This window comes from Ceratotherium simum, chromosome 13, assembly GCF_057802395.1.
Source record: "Ceratotherium simum simum isolate JZ-2026a chromosome 13, ASM5780239v1, whole genome shotgun sequence".
In the NCBI taxonomy this organism is placed as follows: domain Eukaryota; kingdom Metazoa; phylum Chordata; class Mammalia; order Perissodactyla; family Rhinocerotidae; genus Ceratotherium; species Ceratotherium simum.
The window spans coordinates 42,830,196-42,841,818 of record NC_141912.1 but is presented as its reverse complement, the minus strand read 5'-3'; the positions used below and the strand labels follow the sequence as shown (position 1 = coordinate 42,841,818).

The 11,623-nt window shown below is 50.8% G+C and overlaps 1 protein-coding gene across 2 annotated transcripts in view; it reads left to right on the top strand.

The window, feature by feature from the left end:
- The first annotated feature begins 1,224 nt into the window (after positions 1-1,224).
- Positions 1,225-11,623, top strand: part of CCND3 (cyclin D3) — an 83,078-nt gene continuing 72,679 nt past the window's right edge. The window contains exon 1 of one of the 2 annotated variants that reach the window (XM_087438589.1): positions 1,225-1,401. The gene's annotated coding sequence lies outside the window, so the exon portion shown is untranslated. The remainder of the gene's footprint in view (positions 1,402-11,623) is intronic. The other variant, XM_087438586.1, reaches the window with a different exon arrangement.

Sequence of the window (11,623 nt, the reverse complement as noted above, 5' to 3'; positions counted from 1 at the left end):
ACTTGTAGTCGCGGGGCGGGGAGGGGCGGGGAGGGGCAGGGAGGGGCAAGGAAGGGGCGGGGCAGCGCGAGCCCCTCCGGGCTTTCCGAAGCCCAGATGGGTGGGGGGTGCGTTTGATGACCCCGGCTCACGTGACATTCTGTGAGCGTTGGGTTCAGGGGGCCCCAGTACGCCACGGAATTGGCCAGGAAGATGCGCCCTCGGTTTCACAAGTCTTTCAAGATGAAATCGTTTCTCATAGAGAGCACAGCTCTGGAACGCTCAAACTTGCTTGATTGTTAGCAACACCTGGCTGGGTCCCGTCCGGTCCCAGCGACTGACTCTCTGGGGTGGGGCCTGGGAATCTCTATTGTTAAACTCTCCAGGTGATTCTCCTGTGCGGGAAATTTGGGAAACCTTATTTTGTGCTGACAGCTCCGCAGTTCCCAAGTCCCACTTGGAACCAGAGCCTAACGACCACCTAGTGCAGGTTTTCCTCTGCATCCCGCTGCCTTCTCGCACTCAATTAATCCACAGGCATTTGCGCGGCCAGCCGGGAGGCGCAGGCGGCAGGAGGCTGTCCCTTGCCCGCCTCACTCCCAGGGCGTTGCGTCCACGCGGTGCCTGTAGTTTTCCGTGGCTCACTCGCCCGTCAGCCCCTTTGGATGGGGTTCTTCGTGCGGGGACCTCACCATGTCTCCTTCGTCTCCGTTTGCGGGTGCCTGGCAGGACGCAGACTCTGGGTTTGAATCCTAACACTCGCCAGCCGTGGGACGTCTGGCACATTACCCAACCTTACTGTGCCTCAGTTTCCTCTTTTGTGGAACTGGGGTGGGATTGAAAGCAGGGGAAAACATGAGCTAAAATACACAAAGGATCTGTCACGGTGCCAGACGTATAGTAAGAGGTCAAGAAACAGCGCCTAATGTTGTTGTTGATTTCCTGCCAAGCGCGTGGAGCGCCCAGAAGGCAGAAGTCCGGGAACCTGCGCTGCGCCTGTCCTGCAGCGCGCGCCTGAGCCTGGGAGCGCGCCCGCCCCTCACCCAGGGCACGGGGGGCGGGGTCTGTGGGCGGGGGGCGCGGCGCCGGGTGAGCCGCGGGGCCGCGCCAGGAGGAGTCGGGGCCCAAACCTTAGCTGAGCGGAGCGCCCAGCCCCTTTGTTTCCCCCGCCCCCTCTTCCCCACTTCCTGCCCAGCTTTAAACTCCGGATCGGCGGCGCGGCGCGGACTTTGTAAACACGCCGCGCCCGCGGGGGCGGAGACTGGTTCGGTTTGGGCGTCTGCAGGAGGGGTCCACGCCCCCCCAACCCCCGCGGCTGGAAGTTGCGACCCCCCTCCCCCACCTTCCTAAAGACAGAAGCCAGAGGCGGCAGGAGAAAGTGCGGCCACAGTCGGTGCTCTGGCGGACTCACCTGCCAAGGAGGTAGGCTTGAGGGCTGGAGAAACCAAGATAGAGGGAGTGTCAGCATCTCCCTCTTTCGCTGGGGCCTCCAAGCTCAGGCTGGGTACCCGGGGTAGGGGGTCATCGCGCCTCATCACCTCCCCGTTGTCACCCAAAGCTCGGCTCACTTTCTCTCTGAGTGAGGTGTTCTGCACGTAGCTGAAGGGCAGAGAAGCCCCTCAAAGCCCTGAGCCCTCTATGTCCCCACAGCCTCCCTCCAAGCTGACCTGGAAGCCCAGTGGCTTCACTGGGCTGTCGTCGTTCTTCATACCTCAGATACGGGGGTGGGAGGCAAGTAGGAGGGCAGAACCAGTGTGGGGAGAGACCCTTCAGGTCCTCCTGCCAGCCAGGGCAGAGGGAGGCCAGAGGACAGGACTGGAAGGAGAGACCCCTCACTGTTCGTCCCTCTGGTGTCTGATGGGTACACAAGTGACGGGCTTAGCCTCTTCTGTGTCTTTTGTGTCAGCGAGAGGAATAACGGAAGAAATTGGTTGCTGCTACTAAGGGAGCATTAATGTATTCATTTTCAGACATTAATTGGGCACTTACTATGTGTCTGGGATGGTGTGGGATGCTGAGGGTGCAATGATGTTAGTCATCCACAGTTAGTGTGTGTCATAGACCGACAGAGATAAGGTGCCAAGTTGGAGTGGCTGGGAATGCTTCAGAGAGAAGAGGACGTTTGAGTTGTGTTCTGAATGATGCAAGTCACCAGGCAGAGAAGTGGTGGGAAGTCATTGGGAGCACTTATTCATTCTCCAGAGCTGTACTGATGCCTGACAGTGGTGTGGGGCATTAGGATACAATGAGGACTCAGATGCAGTTCCTGCTCTCTCTAACCCACTGCCTGGGCATGAGGAAGAGGTGGGAATGAACAGGATGAATTCAGGGAAAGGCAGGTTTCTAGCCTGATCCCTAAGAACCCAGAAATTCCCAGTTGGGTGCAGCTGGAAGGGTCCACCTGGGGGTGATGCAACAGTCCACACAATCTTGGGGCACCCACGCCCATCCCTGGACTCTAGGACTGTTTCCTCTAACAAATCCTTGCTCTCTGCCTCCCACTCAGTTCTCTTTGAGACCAGACTTGGGTGAAGAGAACTGGAGCTCCCACTGCTTTCCTGCAGAGTGTTCTGCTCTTTCAGTTTCTGGGCTCCTGGGAGAGGTCACGGGCACAACACCTGTTTGCTGTGGCCATACTCTGTCTGCACAGGCTAGATGTGGGGGATGTAATGGCAAACGAGTCAGAGCTTCTATCCCCCTGGAATTTAGAATCAAAAGCGTTTCTGAGGATTCCAGCAGGATCCCAGTCTATGCCCAGTCGTTGAGACCATGACCTCCATGGTCCCAAGCGCCTTCTCTTTCCTGTTTCCCTCCCTCAAGGGTTCAGAATATTAGCTGACACTTATATATAGCACTGGCAGGTACTATTCTCAATGTTTTAGGTGTAATGTCTCATTTAATCCTCCCAATGGTCCTATGAGGTAAGCACTAGGATTATGTGCATTTTATAGATGAGGAAGCTCAGGCACAGAGGAGATATGTAATTTTCCTAAAGAGGACACCAGAAATAAATGGCAGAGCTGGGATTTAAACCCAAGTCACTTGACTTGGAAGGCCCTGTTCTTAACCAAAGGCTAGCCTGCCTCCTGGACTGACCACATAGAATGTGCACTTGAGCCAGGGGCTTAGGAGTCCCTGAAAGGGAGTCCCTGGTCCTTTATCTTGGGTGATACAGAGGAGAGCAATCTGTTAGCTGAGCGCGGGTGCTGGTACTGTTTGCAGGGAGCCCCAGCAGGCCTGGGGGCCCTAGGGTTATGGTGATTGCACAGAGCTTATATGCTGTCTAATGGCGCGTGTGTGTGTGTGTGTGTGTGTGTGTGTGTGTGTTTCTGAGTGAGCCTCACTGACCAAGAGGAACAAACCAAGGTTTGATGCAAGAACGAACACAGCATGGATGTATTGTGCCAGAATCTGGGGATGTGGGAAACCAAGACACCTCTTTTGTTGGAAATCTTTAAGAATAGCGTGGACCCTTGTATTCTAGATTCCAAAAGGAACAGTCCAACTTGGTAGCTAAGTAAGGAAGATGCCGTGGGAGGAGTGGAAGCAATCTTGAGATGCTCACTTCTCTTCCCCACAGCTGCTGCATCCCAAAGCTGCCTCTGTGCATCTGACCCCATCCCTCCAGGCAGGCTGGGACAATGCCCATGGTGTGAGCCAGGCCACAGGGCAGAGGTTCCATGGGAACCCATTTTTCCATTACCTTTCTGAAACTCGAGGTTTCTCACAAGAGCCCTCTGCACAGATCTGGGGAGGCTCTGGGGCAGTCCCTCTCTGCCAGCAATCAAACCGCCTCGTGCCTCTGTCTTTGAGAGAGGGGTGTGTGTTGGGGGGATGGGTATTGATGCAGGGAGTGGAGGGCAGAGGTGGCCACACTGAGATACAGATAAGCAGGATGTACCGACCTCCAGGCTGCTCCCCTGCCACCCCCCGGCCCTGCCCCCCGCTTCCTCCCTCAGCTTAGGGTGGGGTGCGGTGGAACCCTTGGCATGCTCCGGCCCCCTGCCCCAGGCGCTCTCTTGGCTGGGGAGAACAGGTTGTACTCTTGAGAAAACCACAAGAGGAAGTTTAGGGAGGGCTGGGGGTGGGGAAAGTTCTGGGGCCCCTGCCAAGTTTCCCTTTCTCTGCTGAGCGGTGATAGGTGTGTTTATTTTGGTGTGTTTCTCTTGCCTGCAAAGACATTTAAACTTTAAACTCTTGAGTTTCAAAGTGCTGTCAAGGCCTGCCCCATTACTGCAGGGGGCCAGAGACACTGTGGAAATGGGATTGGAACAAGGTGCCCATTTGTTGATTTCACCCACCTGGGATTTGTGCTGGGTGGGAAAGGCTGACTAACCCCAGAAAGTCTCTTTTTCTCTCTCTGCCCTTTCCCCTTTCTCTTCCAGCAAGCACTCCCTACAGCCCTTAATCCAGAGGAATGTGGTTATAATGACCACTTAGGAGCTGAATGGTGTTGTCAGGAGCAACACATGTTGCTAAGTATTTTACCTGCCTTACCTCACTTAATATTCACCACAACTCCAGGTAGTAAATACCGCTATCCTCCATTTACAACGAGGAAACAGGCTCAGAAAGGCTAAGAAACTTGGCTGAGGTCACACAGCTAGTAAGTGGCAGAGCTCAGATTTGAACACTGGTTTGTCTGATTTCAAAGCCAGTGCTCCCGATGTCTAAATGAACCCCCAGATCGGAGCATCAACTTCCCCAACATATCACACCCTGAACAGTAGGGAGGTTGAGATCCGAAGGTGTTTTAAAAATGATGCTGCTAGTGTGGGGAGGGGATGGCTTGAGTACAGAATTAGCAGGGATTCCTTGGAAGCTAATATATTTTAAAGGGATAACTGAGTGAGAAAAAGATGCAGTGGGTAAAAGATTGAAGTCAGACTCTGGCAGCTTGAAGCAAATGGGGAGAAAATTGAAGAGGAATATTATAACTGTGTTCAAATATTTGAAAGGTTGCCTCTGAAAGCCCTCAGGCAGGGGGTGGGGGCACTGGTGGAGGCAGATTTCCAAAAAGTCTAAGAACTTTCTAACAAATAATTGCCTGATCCCCTTCAGAAGAAGTGAGTCCTCACCTAGGGGAGTCTAGAGCACGTGTTTAGCAGGGGCTTCTGCTAGCAAGAAGACCGCAAAGCCCCTTCCATCTCCCAACCTCCCCGTGTGATTATTCTCCTGCGTCCTCCTTCCAGGTCATCCCCTTGCTCCTCGGCACTCCCTGGCCCATGGTGGTCCCTGTCTGTCCACCAGGTGGGGCTGTTGCCCAGTGTGTCGCTCCAGGGCTGCTGGATTGGGTGAACAGCGCCATCTGTCCTTCAGCTGCCAGCTGGTTTCACGGGGCCTCTTCCCCACCCCATCCCCAGCTATCTACACGCCAGGGCCTGGAGCGCCAGTTTTGACCCAGCACAGCCCCCATAAAATGCGCTCCGGGTCTCCTCTGGGCTCAGTCCAGAACATGCCAGAACATGCTGGCCTCTGCCCCTGGGGCAGGCTCCCTTCTCCAGGTCAGGGATCCCCTCCCTCCCACGCCTTCTCTTTCCCCTCCCTGACCTTACTTTGCTCTTGGGATAGAAGGACCCATATATTGGGAGCACAGGGCAAGGCCAGCAGCCCTCATGGGCACGGCAGGGTACCTAATGTGGCACGGCCTTTCATACCCTTCAAAGGCATGACACCTATGTCATCTCCTTTAAGGGGCCTCAGAAGCCACACCTCTCTGAAACTATTTACCCTCAGCGGCCTGACCAGTTCCCCCACCCTGGTTGAAATTCCCCAGGATCAGCCACTCCTAAGGTGAGAGAGCAGGGGCCCAGGCATTGTCTGTAAGAAGGAGGGGGACGGGGGTGGCTTGGTGCCTTGTTTGTTGGCCCAGATCTGCTTGCTGCCACCCCCAGACCCTTAGAAAGGCACATAGCCACTGGGGCCCCAGGGACACAGCAGGCAGGGCCCAGCTTGAGCAAGGACAGAGAGTGCAGTTACAAGCCCTGTAGCCAGAGGGCAGCGTGGAGGGCAGGCCCAGAGAAAGAGGCCATAGCTAGTAGCGTTCAAGTACTTAGTAACCCATGTATGCCCAACAGCTTCAGGAGGCAGGATGCCCATTTTATAGATGGGCAAGCCCAGGCACTGAGTGTTAGGCAGCTGGCTTCCATTCACACAACTCGTCAGTGGCTGAGCTGGGAGTCTGGCTTGGCCATTTGGCTGTAAAGTTTGTACACATCACCTCTAATCCGTGCTTTCTCTCGTGGAGTGGTCGAGAGAGCCCGTGCCCAGTAGAGAAACCACCCTGGTTTGCGTCCTAGCTTGCCTCCTTCCTGGCTGTGTGACACTGAGTTTCCTCGTCTGTAAAGTGGGCGTAACTGTAGTCCCTGCCTCACAGGGTCATTGTGAGGATTAACAATGGCTAATAGTTGTTGAATGCTTACTGTATGGCAGTTATTATCTTTTGTGTCCTCACAACAGCTCTATGAGGGAGGCACTATTGTGCCTTTACAGAGGGGAAACTGAGGCGCAGAGTGGTTACAGAGAAAGACGCTGAGGCTTCGGAGCCCGCACTGTGCACTTAACACACATGAAGCCCCGCCAAGTGCCAAGCACGTCATAGGTCCTTATACATGGGTCATCATCGTATCATCGTCATAATCATCTCCCAGACTGAGCTCCTCGGGCGGGCATGGGAACTATCCAAACACAAGGAGGCAGCCCTGGTTTCTTTGCTCACCATCCCATCTGTGACTTCATTTCATCCTTTTGTCTAAAATAAAAATCGGCCCCAAGTTCTGGCCTGTGGTCAGACAGTTGGACAGAATCCTTGACATTGGGACTGTCCCAGAAACTCCCAGTTCTGGCCCCAGCTTTGTCTGCTCCAGCTCACCCTCCCTCCTGTTCTCAGTTCTCTTCCCTCCAGGCGGCTCCTCCTGCCCCCTCCCCTGGGGGCCCTGAGTTCTGGGAAAGGAAGCCGTAGCAGGGCCTCAGGCAGATGCAAACCTTGGGCTCAGACTTGGGCTCCAGCTGGAGGTGTTGGAGGCTGTGGGAGGAGGAGTGGACCAGCCAGGGGAAGGGAGGCTGGGGCCCCGAGGGCCCCCAGGCTGCCGTCCCCAGGAAGGCATCTGTCTGGTCTGCACAGACTCTCTGCTAAGCTGTCTTTATTAAGCTCACTCTGCTGGGTACTGAGGAAGCGGCTCTGAAGGGGACCCAGGGGAGGGTTTATTCTGCTCTGGCAAGTGGATATCACAAGCTGCCTTGGAATTATGGGGGAGAGGAGTGCGTTTCTTCCCAACACCAGGCCCCTGAGAGTCAAGGCTGCCTTTTCCTTTCCTTCTAGCTCGAGTCCCTTCCTCTCAGCAGTATCTACTACAGAACCACAGACTTGGAGACTGTTCAGATGTGGAATCTATTTTCATCGCAGTGAGAGAGGATCTTGGGGTTACAAACACTCAGATGTATTGGGTGGCTGAGCATGGGCCAGGGTATAGAACATCCTGGTTTCTCCCAGGCCCTCTCTTTTTTCCTTCCAGTCAGCTGGTACCTGCTGGTCCTAGGGTTGGCCTCCATCTTGCCTTGGAATTGCCTTGACTTCCACCTCTAGGACCAGGCTGAGTTTTTTTCTCAGGTTCGTTAGTCTCAAAGGAAACTGAGTCTTCATCTGCCTGAGCCCAGCCTCTTGGGTTCTAACTCAAAACTCTCTTTACAGCCACTGGCTTGGTGCCTTCTGGGTGGTCCTCAGAAAGTTACTTCTTCTCTGCCTTCCCTCTGACACAGCTTCTGGAAGTCATTTTTGATATTCCTTGTAGGAATCTATTGTGTGGATTTTCTCTGAACCCTCATTTCTTCCCAGGCACATGGCAGCGAAGACGTTGGGGGTAATCATAGCGTATCTTTGCACAATAATTCCACGTGCCAGGGACTGTTGTAAGTACCTACGTACAGGATATGCCATTTGTAGATATGTAAGTTTATAATAAACGCGTATATTTATTAACTCGTTTCTTATTTCTTAACTATAAGAATCCTATGTAGTTTTCTCATTTTCTAGACAAGGCACAGAGGTTAAGTAACTTGCCCAAGGTCACTAGTCAGTATTGAGAGCCTGGTGGCTGGAAGAACTCTGACCTGAGTCAGACTTTTCAGGCACATTACGTGTGTGCGTGTGTGTGCCCCCCCAGCAGGGGGAGTGTGAAACGGCCCAGGGTCCCTAGTGAGACGTCCTGAACACAGCGTCAGGACAGGTGGAACAGGCTGGTAGGCCCCTGAGCTGCCTCTGCGTGTGACGGTGTATTTGTGGTGACATGCACATCTGTGTGGAGGTGCAATGGTGTAGATACAAGTCCCCCAGGCCAGCCCAGAGCCTCTTCCATCCCTCAGTGCTCCTGGCCAGAGCTTTGAGGTTGAGTCCTAAGCCCAGCAACGTGGAAGGGAAGGAGCAAGGATGGCCCCGCCCCGCCCCAGCAGGCAGGTCAGGTGTTGCACACGACCCAGGAAGCAGGAGTGGGTGGTGGCGATGTGAGCTTTGCTAGGTGGGGCTGGGGCCCTGACCTATCTGGGGAGCCCTGGATGAATCACCCCAACCACAGCCGCCCCAACTGCGGTAGTGGTGCAAACAAGCTTTTCCTCCAGCTCCCGCTCCAACACTCATTTTCCTTTCCTTTCTCTCCCTGGGACTCAGGCTTTGGAAGGAATGTGGCACCAGGGCAGTGGCTAAGGACATGCCTCTGGAGTTGGTAGTTAAACTGGATTCTAGTGCTGGACCTGTAACCTTCACCTTCAAGATACTGTACCCAGAAATGGGCACCAGCCCTGGCTCGGGGTGGATGCCACATATCCTGTCCAGAGGACGGGGCTGCAGAGGTCTAGGACTCCTGGGCTCACCCACCTGGTACATCCCTCCAGTGATACCTATACGTCCCAGAGGTCTTGTCCATTCCTCATTTCCAGTAGAGCCACATTGTATGTGGTGTGGGGTTCAAAGGCAGTGGAAAAACAAAACACATGTCAAAATTACTATTAAAGTCTCCTTAAACTGCTCAGAAAACACAGTATACATGGTTTGGGCATTCTCTTCCCTCTCTGAGAATCTCCAGCATAGCCAGTTTTCATTGGGCCAAATGGCCAAGTCTTTGGTTGAACACTATGTTGAGCTTAGGTTAAGGGACCACATTGTATAAACAATCCATAGATTTTTGTGGTTCGTTGGTGTCTTCTCCAGCAGATATAATTGAATTTGTGATAGTTAGATGTGCACATCTAGGAAGTCAGTATGCATTTGCTTATGGGCTCTTATGGGCTCCCTGGGCCACAAGAAATGTTTGAGTGACAGTGCTGGGGGATCTGGAAGAAGGAGCAGTTGCTTTTGGATGGATTACCAGGAATTTCTTCTCAGAGATGCCATTTGAGAAAATTAAAGAGGAGTGGACTTGATGAGAAAGTATTCAGGGGCAATTTTAAATGGTGGTTACTTTTGTATCTTTCTACTTTTGAATATCTGTTTTTTTACTGAAACCCATGTTATAGAAATAATCGCTTTTCTGTTCTTATTTCTATGGCCATTATTAGGCTTAGTTATTCTTTATTATTAATTCTTTCTAAAATAATTAGTGGCTATTTCTATAATCACTATTGTTTGTATAAAAATAATTATTCTTATTATGACCACTTCTTGTTTTTTTTTTTTGGTGTGGAAGATTAGTGCTGAACTAACATCTGTTGCCAGTCCTCCTCTTTTTGCTGAGGAAGATTGGCCCTGGGTAACATCCGTACCTATCTTCCTCTACTTTATATGTGAGACGCCTGCCACAGCATAGCTTGACAAGCAGTGCATAGGTCCGCACCTGGGATCTGAAACTGTGAACCCTGGGCCACCGAAGCGGAGCGTGCGAACTTAACCACCACGCCACCGGGCCAGCCCCCCACTTCTTGCTTTTTTAATGGTTTAAAAACTCCAGCAACACACTGGGGCAGGGAGGGAGAATGCGAAGAAGGGTAAAGAATGGAGATCCTGTGTGTGCTAAAACTGATGTCTTAGATCTAAGGCAGCAATTCTCAAACTTTCTGGTCTCGGGAGCACTTTCCACCCTTAACCATTATTGAGGATTGCAAAGGACTTCTGTTTTTGAAGATTGTAGCTATTGACATTTAATTTCTAATGAGAAATTTTTAAAATATTTATTATTCCTTTAAAGTAACAATAAAAAACTCATTGCATGTTAACATAGCATATTTTTTATAAAATAGTAACCATATTTTCCAAAAAAAAAAATTAGTTGGAAGTGTGGCCTTGTTTTATGTTTTTGCAAATCTCTTTAAGGCCTGGCTTAATAGAAGGCAGCTGGATTATCATATCTGCTTCTGCTTCAGTCTGTTGCAATATGTTGTTTTGGTTGACATATGTGAAGAAAATCTGGCCTCAGACAGATGCATTGCTGGAAAGGGAGAACCTTGCAGACTGGTCTAGAGGATGGCTGGCCTAGTGGGACACAGAACTGGAAAGAAATTTTTAGGCAATGGTGAAGAAGCCAAACCAACAGTGTTGGGTTGGTGAGTTTGGACTTTATTTAGTAGGTGATGGGGAGCCATTGAAGGCTTTTGAGCAAGGAGATGGCGTGATCAGAACTGTTTTAAGGTGATTTCTAGGGCAGTAGTTGAATAATAGAATTGGCAAGAGCTTCTACACAAAACATAAAAAGGATTGAAACTAGGGTGACGCCAGTAGAAATGGAAACAAGGGGGCGAATTGGCAAAATATTTTGAAGGTAGAAGCAACAGAACTTAGTAATTATTTGGTAGGAAGGTATGAAGAATCATCTGCCCTGTGAAATTGCTCTGCTTTTCCCGTGTTAGGCACCATGCACACTTCTAAGATGAAGTATGTTGCCATATGTTGTAGCTTGCTGCTTGCATGCCTTCTCTCTTGTTAGGATACAGTAGGTGCTCAATAAATGAATAATGAGACTAATTAAGGACAACCCTAGAATATTTCAGCCTGGGTGGCTGGCAGAATATTGGTGCCATTAACAGAAATTTAAAGGCCAGGAGGAAAAGATGTCTGTTATCATTATGTATCATTAAGTAAGGGTAGGAGGAGATGACCAGCTATGAATAGAGAGAAAATAGCGGGTGGACCTTGAAATATACCATTCTCTTGGCAAGGAAGTACATTTTCCTAGGTACTAAAGATTTAGGAAGAAGTATAAAAACATTTAGGAGAGATTATCTTGTTCTTTATTCTCAAGTAACTCAAATTCAGTTAGGGCAATGTTTTTGAAAACCAGAAATGTTTTCGTTTTATACACACATACAAACACACATGTATATGTATATGTAAAACAAACCAGTTTCACTAAACAATACTTTCCCTCACTCTAGAAGAGGTACTTTTGATATTTTCTTTTTCATTCTGTTGTTTCGTTTTTAAAAAATGTTGATCATGATTAGCTTCATGACTTCATGACCCAGACAAGTGTCCTGGCTTGCCATGTGAAAACACTAAGTTGGCAAGGCTTAGTGTATTCTCAAGGTTCTGTTAGCAACGGAAACAGATTGTCCACTATAAGGCAAAGAGAATTTGTTGGAAGAAGGTCAGGATCTCACAGACTCACCAGAACGGCTGGAAAACCAGGTTTGGAAATGAGCAGAAGCTGACAAAGTGCCC